Below are 14,315 nucleotides of genomic sequence, written 5' to 3'. Positions count from 1 at the left end.
AACTTGGCTCAAACCGTGCCATTTGTTCCTATTTTACTTCAAATGGCGCTTAATTTTTCAATTTGGCACAAAATGCCAAAATGGCACTTTTGTAAAAAAAATAACATTTCAATACATTTTTGTGAAATCCTTTGCGTGCACTTCTTTTTCTCAACTAAAATTTTCTAATTTATAGAGGCTTTTCAACTGGTTTATCTTATTTTATCATTGCACTTTTGTTTTGAAAATGTGGCTTTATTTTATTGCTAAATGTGAATGATTAAAAGGAATTAAACCTTTTTTGGCACTTTTATTTTTCTATTTGGCACATTTTGGCCTTTTTTTATCCTCAATATGGCACCTCATAAATAAGGAGAGTTGGCAGCCCTGATTGGAAGATTTCTGCTGTGTTTTGAGGCAACAACGTGTCTGCAGTAAAAAAGCATATAATTTGTGTTTCAAAAGTGTGTGAAAACCAATCAATTAACTTATATGATCTCGGTTCCGATATTAAATAATCAATAATTGTTTATACCCGCATTTTGGCACATTGGCTCGTTGAATGTGCCATCTAATAAGTAGTGTCGTCGTTCTCCTTAGCTGCTTTTAAATGACTGCTGGCGGAGGCATAAATACAGTGTAAGAAAATTCTTTTTTTATAATTGTTTCCTTATACAAAAGTTGGGTTCTTTTCCACCTTAGACATTCCGAATTCGTTCAAAATATGCTAATTTAAAACACAGAATTCTATCAGTGCTCCTCCGGGGTTTTTGGACATGTACTGTTTCTTCAATTTAATAGTGTTCGCTTTATTTTTGTAGGAACGAAAAATGTGTTGCAATGTATGGATCATTTCTCCACTCTTTCTTCAAATATTTCTCATATTCCAGCTGTGCGCAGGCGTTTAGTTTTTCGCATCGTGTTTTTACCTATTCGTAATTTAATTTTTTTTTAATAGAATCAATTGGTGGTAGTTCATGATTGTGTGTGGATTAATATCACAACACTGAGGATTTGGCAAAAGCCTTTTTCTTCTATTAAAAAACAACACTTACGGGGCAATGTTTATTGTAAGAACAACATTTTTTTCTATGAATCGTCATACTTTAAGCATTGTTGACGCTATTTCCATTTGAATGAGGAAATAGCGTCAATGACTTTATTTCCAAATTTTTGTTGACTTTATTTCGCTTTTGAAAAGGTAATAATTTCAATTGACTTTATTTCGCACCAGGGTGGGAAATAAAGTCAATTGACCTTATTTCCATTGACCTTATTACCTGTCACCTTGAAAACACCTTTACATGTATGGCTGTAGCTGAGTGTGCAAAGACGCTTGATACAATTGGTTGCGGCCAAGACGGTCCCGGTTCAATTACCATCAGACGAAACATAAAATTAATTTTTTTTCCGTCTTAGTTACGAAAAAGCATCTGCGCACTTCACAACCACATATTTTATGACGTATATACTCAAATTTAAAACGAGTTGGGTTGGTGCTCTTTTATATGCGTTTTTTTTTTTTCAATTTAGCACGTTTTTTTATTCTAAAATTTTTTTCATCAGTGTTGGAATGTGAGTTTATTAGCGTTTTCTTTTCTCGAAAAAAGGCTGCACTTATTCTGCCTTGAGTTAGCGTTGTCAAATTTTCATGTTCTTTTCTCAGTCCTTTCACAAGGCGTCGTGTTCTTTTCTCAGCAGGTTGCGCTCTGATCCGGCAAAAGTGCTGCCTTTTCAGCCCTCAAATAAACGTGAGTGTGAGAGTTGCTCGGTTGATTTTTAATTTACGCTTGTAAAATTACAATTATTTTCCGTATCAGAAATAAGTATTTGCTTTAAAATTACTAAAGACTTACAGGCCATGTGAATAATTCAGCTTTATTAAGTTCTATAAATAAATTGTGATGGAGTAGTATAATTTCTGTTTCATTCTCATATAAAAAACGCCACATTTTCTGAGGTTTCAGGGCAACGCAAAGTAAGAGTTCCCACATAAAAGGGCAGAACTTTTTTTGAGAAAAGAAAACGCTATATGACATTCGATACGATACTAGGGTTCTGGTACTCGATTCCAAAAAATATCGTTTTAAAACTATCGAGTAGAAAATATCGGTATCGAATGCCAAAAGTATCGATATGGTATCGTATCGTATCGAAATTCGTGTCCCTAATTCTAGGAGAAGCAGTCGAATATAAATCGATTGATGCAGTAATGGATAAAGATCAAGCTGTTAGTTACACAACTGAATTTCTTAATTCTTTGGAGCCACCTGGAATGCCTCCTCATTCGTTGGCGTTAATGGTTGGATCACCAGTGATGCTTATTCGGAACTTGAATGCGCCAAAACTGTGCAACGGAACCAGTAATAAAAAAAAATTAACACCGAATTTGATCGAGGCAACAATCATCAGCGGTATATTCAACTGGGAAGATGTGCTGATTCCACGTATACCGATGATTTCAAACGATTTACCGTTCGAATTCAAGCGGCTTCAATTCCCATTGCGTCATGCTTTTGCAACAACTATAAATAAAGCACAAGGTCAATCATTAACTATAGCGGGTTTGGATTTTAATGTGCTTTTCACATGGCCATTTATACGTCGCCTGTTTACGAGTTGGGTCACCACAAAATTTATATATTTACACACCAAATGAAAAAACTTAAAATATTGTTTGTCTGTTAGCATTAAGGTAAATAAAAAGGTCTTCAGTTTCAAAACTCTAAATACATGTGACTTTCATTGGCGTAGCAACGCGCGCCGGGTATTGCTAGTATACATATTGGGGGGGGGGGGGGGTCGGTTTCCTAAATATTTATGAACCTCTTATCGATTTGTATTTTTATTAAATGAATTTTTCGGAACTATTAGTAGAATGACTTTTGTCACAATATTTAACAATGTTTTATTTTATAACATTATATCCAATCTTCTTGGTTTTTTTGACATAATGTCGATAACATTTTCGTTCGTTACTTCCACGTTTCGGAGCACGTTCAACAGCGCTAGCCCGTTCAATCGATCTTCGCCTGTTTTACTTGAAGCCACTGACACGGGAAGAGTTGCGCAAATTTGTAGCAACAGATGTATGGATGGGTACAATTGTTTGTTGCAGTTATTGAGAGCATCAATAAATGATTTTGCTCTTTTTTCCGCCGCCTGCAAATCAGTGTTGCCACTTTACCTCAATTGAGGTAGATCTACCACATTCTGGGTAATTTTTCAATTCTACCACAGCTACCACATATTTTAAAGAACTACCACAATTTTACTGAAATAAAATTATTAACCTAATTTGAAAAATGTTTTTTTTTTATATAAGGGTTGAACCATGATACAAAAAAGAAGGTAGTTTCAATAAACAACTTTTGACGGATAATACAATTTTTTGAAGTTTCATAAATTGTGAGTATTCTCAAAGGCCTTGCCACTTTGATAATATTAAAACAATAAATCGGAGTATTTTCTTTCCCACATTTATACCAATTTAAAAATATTTCAAATCAAAAATCAGTATCAGTGCTTGGTTATTTTTTCACTTACGTGGTTCGCACCTTTTTTATTAAAAATATATAAAATATGTAATGTTAAAGGAGACTTCATTGAAATTGTTCTTTTTATTTTATAACAAAAATCACGAGAGCATTATGTTGTTATTTTTTCATTTTCTTATTTTGAATGCAATCTTGCGATTTAAAAATCTAATTCTAAAACTTAACATGCAGAAAAAAAACAAATTGGGAAAAATTATTTTTGTTTTGCTTTATTATTTTGGGAATATTTGTTCACATGAAATTCGTTATTCGTGATGAAATTCGTGAAAATTTACTTTTAAATTTCTCGTCAGATTTTGCAAAAAATTAGGTTTTGTGGTTAGTTCACCATTAACTTCAACAAATTTCAAAATTTCCAGCGACCGCCCTCCGATAAGCAGTTAGCATAAGTATAATTTTAATCACTTTCTTCATCCGTTCTGAAACCTAATTTCGTCAACTCCATTTTTGAGATTATGCATTAATTTTCAGGTTCATCATATTCGACATCTTTGAGTGGATTGGTGAAATCTTCTGAAAAATTTTACTGCTCGTGATCAGGTAGCATGAATTTAATGAAATGTCATAATATTATTAAAAGTCAAATGGTTAACAACAACAACGTATGCCATTAAGGCTGCGTTTCTTTATACATTCCGGATAATCCAATTTCACAGCCGGAATAAACAGAATGCGTTTGAAATATACGTCAACATATCATCAGGAACGTTCTAAAGAATAAGTAAACAAAAAAGTTTATTCCAAACGTTCAGAATGAATAAAGAAATGCAGCCTAAATGAAACTACCTTCTTTTTTGTATCATGGGTTGAACAGTCAATTTTCTCCTCAATATGAATTTAAATGTCAAGAAAATTTATTATTGGCTAAATTTCTTTATTCATTCTGAACGTTTGGAATAAACTTTTTTGTTTACTTATTCTTTAGAACATTCCTGATGATATGTTAACGTATATTTCAAACGTATTCTGTTTATTCCGGCTGTGAAATGGGATTATCCGGAATGTATAAAGAAACGCAGCCATTAATTTTGTGTTAGACGAAGAGCTGAAGGTGCTGCCGTTTCAAAATTTCTATTGTGTGCGTAAAGGATAATCTGCACTTATATGAGGCGATTTTCTTAGAGATTCGACATCGCCTGAGAATACGCCTGTGAAGTTGCTTAAAAAACAGTATTTCTACAGGTAACAACACTTAGAACTTATTAGATTAAGAAATAAGATTTTTTTTTTAGTAGGCAAATATTTCGAACAAATGGCGCGATAGAAGAAAACTAAAAATGCAGTTTATCTACATTTGAATACTACTTCATGGTCGGATTTTTGGCAAATTTTTATGTTGCTACAAATATTCTAACACACGTTTCTAGAGATATACCATTGTTTTTATTAAACATCTACAACTAATTTGGTTTCTGAAGTGACAACACTGCTGCAAACATAAAAATATGTTGTTGTGTTCTAACCTTTTCCACATCGCGAAGTTGGCTGAGAATTCACCCACAATATCATTCGGCCATTGTTTTTCAAAAGCTTGCATCGTTTCAAGCATTTTTTCTGTATTGAGTTCAGTGCATTTTGTTGGCAAGATATTCTGAATTTTCGACAGTAACTCACGATGGTCCAGAAAACTAACGGGACAAAATGCTTGTATGCTTGTACCATTAATTTGTTAGTTTGGTGTTGAATTTTTTTTTTGCAATTCCCAGAACGATGTTGTTGTAATTGATATTGACGTTGTTGTCGTTTGGCTCAGTAACTTAAATTTGTTGAGCACCCCTGCCTTGAATAATCGGCGGCAGAAGGGGCAAATGTACCCAGTAAACACACAATTGCACAATTATTGCACAATCTTCGCGCGATTCCCTGAGCACTTTCGGAATTTTCGAATTAATGACTGTATTTATCTGCATTCGCATGATTGTGAAATTTCTGCGTCGCTTAATTTTTTTCATTTTATTTTGTTGATTTTTGTTTGATTTTCGCTTTTAGTCATAAATTATTGTTATACTTATGTGGTGCGTCGTGTTGGGGTGGTTGTTTCAACCCCCAAATACCTACCCCCCTGGATCCGCCCCTGACGTGTGACACTGAATTATTTAAATTGATACAAATTATTACTAATAAAAAGAAATAAATAATTATTTGATATCGCCAGGTTTATTGGATATTGAAAAATAAATAACGTATGCGGAATGAAATACGAACTGATGCAGTAAAAAGAAACAGCTATTCAACTAGCAACAAATATTGTGTTTCCACTCCCATATGTAGACATTGTCGAACGATTGGCCTGTTTAAGTTTTCAGACATAGTGCGGAGGGCTTTTTTAAAAATATTATTTTGTGACTTTATTGTGCCAATTTGAGTTATTATTTGTTTAGCCATTTATACGATAAACAGTTGAGAGTTATATTTAGGTGTCCTTTTATGGGGCCTCAATGAAAAATATTTCCATAATCCGTTGTACAAAACTGAAATGAATGTGGTTCAAGCGCTCATAGCCGCTTTTAATTTTCTTTTTCAACCTTTAAAAAATCTTGGGTAAAGTGGTTTGCACATATTTCACTAAATATTTCCCTGGCTCTTGCATAGTCTCTAATGTTTTTTTGCTTACTTTGTACTTTATTGTCATTATACGCTGTGATTTTGCAGTGCAATTTTTGATTCTTGTCACGGTCTCATTTCGCTGCTATGTGGATCATGTTTTTTCGCACTAGTGGGTTTTCTTTCTACTGTTTCCCTATTCAATAAAGCCGATATTTCCTTTATAAATAAAGTTTTTTTAAGTCTCATAGAGAAAAAATGAAAAGTCACGAATAGTGACATTGAGTTTCGGTATAAAAAATTATCAAGCAAATTCGCTTTCAAGGACATTATTTCAGCATTATAATATACAACGAGATTATTTTTATTGGAATGCTTGTGAAGATTGCACAGTAGATTTTGGTATACTTAGTTTGGCTCCTGTGTTTACCGGAATTGTTTAAAGTCTGCTTAGAAATAGTCTATATTTAATTCCGCATACGTTATATGTGCTTATGTAAGTTTTAGTTTGTGAGTGCATAACTTGGCGGGTGCACATTTGCTCGTGGGTTTTATGTTTCCCAAACATAAATTTAAAAAGCGCAATAAAACCGTAATGGCTTTATTTCCATTTCTTGTTGGAAATAAGGCCGCATCGAAATCATGGTTTTATTTCCAATCGTCAAGCGAAATAAAGCCATTATGGCCTTATTGCGTATGGTGTTCAGTGTTGCCATTTGAGCCATTTTCCGGCTAGATTTAGCCGGTTGCGAAAGCAAACAGCCGGAGAAAATTCGATTTATCCGGCAGCCGATTTGTTAGCCGCTTTGCAAAAAAAAATTAGCCGTTTTAGTCGAATTTGCTAGTTGCAATATTTTCTTAAAAATTATATATATAAGTTTCCATTTTTACAAATTTAGCGACCCAAAATTTAGGTAAATGGGTAGTCTTATCTCGGAGAAGTTTTTCTTGTCTATTGCCTATTTTTCGTTAGCTAATTTAATGTTTATTCTTTTTTATAAAAATATAGCTGATTAGATAAAAAAATACCATTTAAATTCAAACTTCATACTTTGTGAAAATATTATGAAAATTTTCAACAACATTTTTAACTTTAATATAATAAAGTAGAAGTTTAAAGTACCTAGTATTTACCGCTGATTTTAAGCAATTTTTTTGTTGACTGTGCTTCCGATTTTTTCATATAAAAAACTTGTCGAACATACTTTGCATGGCAAAAAATTCGTAACACCATTATTAAGAAAATGCCAAAAATCAGCAGTAAGTCCTCGCTAATTCAAATTTGCTCCTCATCAAACTAGACTTTAATATACTACAGGACGGCATACCATAATTTTTTTCTATTTGGGTCACTGTAGAGAGTGTAGAGAGTGAGCAGGTCTTTAAAAACGGGAACGCTTCGAATATATGGACATACAAATAAAATCACATAGTTTAATTGTTAAAAACTTAAAAACCGACCGGCTTGTTCAATAAAAATTACTGGCTTTTTTTCTCGAAATAATGTTGCCCGTTTTTTCTCAGCCTTTTCACAGCTTTACGTGTTCATTTAACAAAATATTGCCCACCGAATAAGCAAAAGTGGAATACTTTATAGCCATTTTGCAGGACGAAAAGTAACCTAGTGCAAATGCTACAATATAAGAAGGCAAAATTTTTCAATAAAAAAACGCCATACGTTTGTAATTGATCTATTTTTTATATTTATGTAAATAATAAAAAATTAGTTCTGTTGTAGAGCTTTCATTAATCAAGTACAACGACAGTTTTCTTTGTTAACTAAAACTAATTTAATGAATTTATTAGTCTTCCAACTTTATTCAAATAAAACATGTTAATTTTAGCTGAAACATTTTAGCTGTTTTTTTGGCCAATTTAGCCGGTCGGCCCAAAAAGTTCTTGCAACACTGATGGTATTACTGCAAACCACCTGGGTTTGACTGATAAGTTGGCATACAAATTCTTAACGCGGCACCATGAACACGTAAGATGTTTGTATGTAAGTATTTCTGCTTCTATGCATAAATGTCAAAATCACGCATACGAATGCACTTGCTAAGGGGGTCTGGTTTTAGTCTCTTTCATAAGAAATCCACGGCAACCATTTTCACAACCCGAATGAATTAAGTTCGTAGTTGAGAGCTTACGAGAACTGCACATCAAATCTGTGGTGAATAACCTGAAAATGCTGTGGGTCATCGTTGATAGTTTCCTTCCCCTTTCCGCGCCTTACCTGCAATAAAGTACAGACCCGCAATAATGTTCAAAAAGAACTCACGGTACATTCACAAAGAGTAGATGTTGTCAGAAAAATATAGGGCACTTGACTGCGTGAGTTTGGTCATCGAAGACTAGAATGATGCAGACATACTACGGACAAGAGAATATAGCTCAATGCTGAGAAGAAATTTTATGATCGGCCATTACCGTTTCGTAGGTGTTCTGAAGATATGTAATAAAGTAACCGACGAAGACTTGCGCTTTTCTCCCTAAGTGTTTACCGCCGGTAAACCCAAATGAAGGTTAAAATTTAAAAACAAATAAATAAAATTGAAGTAAAATCTGTGGATGATTAACAATAAACTACTTTTTCGCAAAATCTATAAAGGCCCCTTTTATTTTTCAAAAAAAAAAAACTGTGCAACAGATATTATATGATAAAATATTAATAGCTGGAAAAAGGAGTACAAAATAAGTACAAAGCTAATAAAGGAGTACATTTGCAGATATTTTTTTTTTGGAAGTACAAGGGAGTACATTGCAATAAAAAGGAGTACGTTTACTCCCAAAAGCAGTACGTCTGGCAACCCTAACATACAGTGATCAAGAAATTATAGCCGAACCACTTTTTGCTAAGTTTTAACGTATTATTTTCGTTGTTATTTAACTTTGGTTATTTTTTTTTTTTATAAAAATATAGTTCATTCTTAAAAAAAACCCGTTTGAATTCATGTTTCCAAATTTGTGCAATATTAAAAAAAAAATCAACAAACTTTCGTACAAATTTCGATTTTTTAAAAAATTCTAGAAAAAAATCGTAGTTTTTAGCCCTTTGAAACTTGTACTTTATTCTATTTACTAGAAATCAATGGGCTACAAAACTGCATACTCAGAATCTAATTAAAAAACTCGAAGTTTTTACGAGAATTTGTTGAATTATTTTTTTTAATTGCATACATTTTTAAGGCAGTGGCACTCGATTGGTCCATTTGTACAGATTGGTACATTTTTATATCCGGCTATTGGTACAAAACAAAAAAGGGACATTTTTCTTTTTGTAGTCAAAATAGTTTCTTAAAGGATTTTTTGGAAAAAATCCCCTCTGATGACAGAACAGTTTAAGCTTAAAAAATCTACACTGCCGGAACAAAGTATTGGCACAGCAAATTTTTCACAATATATGCAACAAAATTTTATTCTATTATTTTTCCGCTAATTTCGTATAAAAATATGGTCCATTCTTCAACAAAAAACATAAATATATAATTGCTAAACTTTGTGCAAAACTCGCGAAAATTCAGTGAATTTTCATGAAAATTTTCAACTTTTTACTCAGATTTTTTATGCAGAGTATGCAGATTTGTAGCCCAATCAATTTTATTATAATAATGTGCAAGTTTTAAGTAGCTCGGAATTACCGTTTGATTTTTTTAATTGTATCAACGGAATCATAATAATGAGATTTTTGATGCTGTTTTTTAACTTTTTTCAAAGATTTATTTAAGAAAAACTTGAAAACCTGCTCCAAAACTTTACCGATATAGACTTATAAGGTATCACAGGTATCATTTTCTCACTTTTTTGTTTCTTTGCAAAAAAAACTCATTCACGTCCCAATTTTTTTTTATTCAATACCAACATATCTTAATTAAACATGGAATGACATGACACTCGTTTATCTTACATACCTCCCTTTTTAACCGACTTCCAAAAAAGGAGGAGGTTATCAGTTCGTCGGAATATTTTTTTTTTATGTATGTTACCGCATAACTTTGGACCACGTCAACCGATTTCGATAATTCTTTTTGCATCGGAAAGGTAGTGTCTCAGATATACTAATATGGTTAAGATCCGATCAGTGGATCATGAGATATATATATATATATATTTTTTTTTATATGAGAGTTGAAGTCGGTTTTTTTGCTAAAAATTACTTGTTCATATTTTGAGTGAGCTTATTCGCAAAGAAATTAAAAGGGTGAGAAAATGCTACCCCATAAGTCTAAATGGTAAGGTTTTGTCTGAGTTATTTAAGTTTTTCTTAAACTAGTCTTTGAAAAAAGTGCAAAAACAGTCTCAAAAATCTCATTATTATGATTCCTTGGAATTTTTATTTTTTTATTTTTATGAAATCTTTTTAAGCTTAAACTACCCAGACATCTGAGGTAATTTTTTCAAAAAATATTAAAAAAAAACTATTTATTTGGTGGAAGTCTTAAAATATAATACATAGATTTTATAATTGCAGTGGAAAAACAGTACCGCTTTTTTTATGGGCAGTGATGCAGTCTACTGTACATAAGTTGGCTATGATTACTCGGCCGTGCTGTCATAGTAGCACAATGCCGCTAAGTTCATTTTAAAATTTTCAGGCAATAGCCTCATGCGATTATCGATTAAATTTTTTTGTTGTTTGTGTGAAATATTTTATTTTTATCAGTATTTTTCTTTTAATCAAAATAGGGGTATTCTCCAATTCTCGCAAAGCCATTGCACGTGACACGGATTGCATGGATAGCATAACTTGCAAACACACAACAACAAAATACATGGGAAACAACATTTCCTATCGCTGCAAAATATGCAACGTCGAAACCCATGTATATATTGTGCAAAATAGCTCAATAAGATAAATGCGACCCTATGCTACTTATTTTGTTGTTGGAATTGCTAAATATTTCTCTCATTCCTCTCATCTCACTCACTTAATTTTTTTGCTGTCTCTTATTGTATTTGATACATAATTTCGCTGCTTACTACCCATGCATGCTACACTTTGCGATGGGGTGCTCTCGTACTCTTCGAAATTTGGAATAGTATTTTTGCATTTCGTGCAATCCATGCATTGTGCAAGACTTAGAGAATACCCATAATATGTTGAAATAAAAGTGAAGACAAAAAATGTTGCCAGAACAGAATTTTTTTCATGCGTCTTTCTTCGTTAATATTTTTTTACACGTCTTTTTGTAAAAGTATTTTTCATATACATCTAAGGTTTTAAAATAGGATAAACACGGCCTATTTCCCAGGAGAATGGGATTTTTGGAGCTTTGAAATTGGCAAGACTTCATTGTACCACTGGAATTCCTCCCTCAATCGAGAGAATATATGGAGATGAAGGCTTTACACCAACGAAGGGCAGAGAGAGCTTTTACTCTGCACGCGCCTGTACAAATGTAAAGCAAGTTTAAGGGCCGGTTACTCAATGTCTGGTTAACACTAATCTGCGGTTAAACATCGTTATCGACGTCTTCGACTCCATGCATACAACAGGGAGTCGGTAACGTCGATAACTATGTTTAACCGGAGATTAACCGGCCCTAAAAGAGCTTTGCCCGCGGGCAAGGCAGTGCCCATAACCGCTTTACACCAACTACTCACAGGCGGTTTTTTTTACCCGAGCGCACTTGTGCACAAGTGCATTCAAACTTTGTTCGCATAACTGTTGTTTGGAACAGATAAAACGAATCGAGATAGATACAAACAATTGTATACATACATAACTGCTCAGAATGAAAAGAGAAGCCGATTTAGCCACACCGGTCCGTTCGTCTGTCCGTCTACACGATAACTCAAACAAAAATTTAAATATCTCAACGAAATTTGGTATGACGGTTTCCCTTCATCCAAGGTAGGTTGGTATTGAAAATGGACAAAATCGGACTGCAATCACACCCACTTCCCATATAACGGTATTTTCGAAAAATGCAAAAACTGCGATATTTCAGTAAATATTGGATCCAAATTGGTAAGTGAAGTAGAATTTCGGTACAAAATAAGGTCGTTATGAAGTTTCCGGAAAATGGGCGTGGCCCCGCCCGCTTATGATGAAATGCTGTGGGGGGGAAGAGGGGGTGAAATAACACAAACGCCAATAACGCAAATTTGTGTTATTTCCCAATTGAATGTGAAATAACACAAATTTGCTTTATTTCATTTCTCGTTGAGCAACAAGACCAACTTTTAAACTTAACAATTGAGAAATAAACAAAATAGTGCACATATGTAGGTAGTCACCCAGTTACATTTGACAAAAAGTAGTACATGAACAAGATAAATGGACGGATTTGTAAGTATAAAATTTTGAAAGTGCCCAGCGTCGCGGCGGTCCGCGTTCGCGCGCCGCACCGCGCCACCCCGCTCTTCTCCCTCATTTCGCAATTATGCACTGCTGTCATTATAACCGTTTAGAAAAAAGAATAATAATAAAATGACACTAGTTCACTTCTGAAACTGCTTTTTAATGTCCAAGTAATGGGAAATATTGCGTATGGTGTTATTGCATGCACCCCACCCATGGTGGAATTAAACCAGGTGAAGTAATATTGGAGTGAGAAGAAATATTTTGACACTGACTTATTTGAAAACATGCCTATAAAATGTGACTATAAAAGCGTGATTATGGCAACTTAACTTAACTTTACGGAACGTAGAACTCAGAGAATCAAAATGAAACAGATTTCGACGTGGCATTAAGTTACGTTAAGTTTCGGCTGTTCAATTATAAGCAACACCCATTTAACAGAATTTTTAAGAGAGAGCCGTAAGTTACGTTAAGTTGCCATAATCAGACCATAAGACAGCCGAATGTCAGAAAATAAAGCGAGAAAGCTGTTTTATTGCTTCACCTGTTTATTGCGCCATTCATCCCACCTGCTTGTACCGAGTATACGTTCAAATTTAGAAGTCTGAGAGTGGGTAAAATTTTACACATTTTTACATCACTGTTTTTGAAACATCGATAAGATCGGTTAAATTTTCGATGTTTGCCATCGATTTTTACAATTTACTAACATCGCGAAATTGACGATACATCGATGGAAGTCTTACCGATGTTTTAACCATCGAAGTAAGGAGCCTCTTCGACTTTCTTTCGGTATGTTTGACTGACCTTAAATTTATTATCCATTCAGAATTTTTTTGTTATTTATGGCCTTATAACAATAATATTCAACAATTTAATTGAGCTTGAGGCCGTTTCTTATGAAAAATGTTATTGAAAATCAACAATAATTTACAAAAGGTAGAAGTTATAGCTGCTACTTCGGAGATCACCACATCTCCTCAGTGACCGCGGTTGAAGAAGTCTGATTAGTAGATGTAGTGATCTCCCAAATAGCAGCTATAACTTCTTACCTTTGTAAATTATTGTTGCTTTTCCACAACATTTTTCATAAAAACGGCCCCAAGTTCAATAAAATTGTTGGATTCATTCTGAATCTAATAACCTAGCCGTTAAAACAGAACCAAACACCCCTTAGAATTTCAACAAGATCAGGCCTAGGATCTTTAGGCCCGAATGACCTTACGATGGTATGCATTTTGATTCTAATAATGGGGTATAGAAAGGATAATAAAATACAGGAAAATACATTCATAATTATTAAAGTATTCAATATTGCTTTAAATTTAACTAGATATTAACAAATTGCAAAACATCGGAAACCATCGATATATCGATGTTTCTCTGGCGATGTATTTTAGCCTCGATGTTGTTTTCTCCGATGCATCGAAACATCGATGTATCGATGTTACTGCTCAAAATTTGCATCCCTAATTATACCAGGTGAAGTAATTAGAGTAAGAAAACGATTTTGGCACTGCCTTATTTGAAAAATTGCCTTTCAAATTTCACTATAAAGCAGCCGAATGACAGAAAATAAAGCGGGAAAGCTGTTTTATTACTTCGCCCGTTTATTTCCTCATGGTTCCATGCAAACATTTTAAGGTTTCCCAGCAATGTTTTCAACATATTAAAAAGCATGCAGATAAAATTCATACAAAAGCGCTATGTCCAATTTGTTGAGCAGTTGTTAAAGACGACTCTTTTCTTTATTTTGTTAGACTTTTCATAAGTTACAATATTTTGTGAATATTACTTCCTTCATATGAATTATATCACATTTTTTGTTTAATTGTATTTTTGGAATAAACAAAGCTCTTTTCCCTTTTGGTCAGTAAACTGTTTTTGTTACAAATAGTATAAATAAGCAATGGAAAATAAGGCAAAACTCA

The sequence above is a fragment of the Rhagoletis pomonella genome, unplaced genomic scaffold (assembly GCF_013731165.1).
Source record: "Rhagoletis pomonella isolate Grant_MI unplaced genomic scaffold, Rhpom_1.0 Rhpom_scaffold_01561, whole genome shotgun sequence".
NCBI classification, from domain to species: domain Eukaryota; kingdom Metazoa; phylum Arthropoda; class Insecta; order Diptera; family Tephritidae; genus Rhagoletis; species Rhagoletis pomonella.
The sequence above is the reverse complement of the archived record's forward strand: the minus strand, read 5'-3'. Positions refer to the sequence as shown.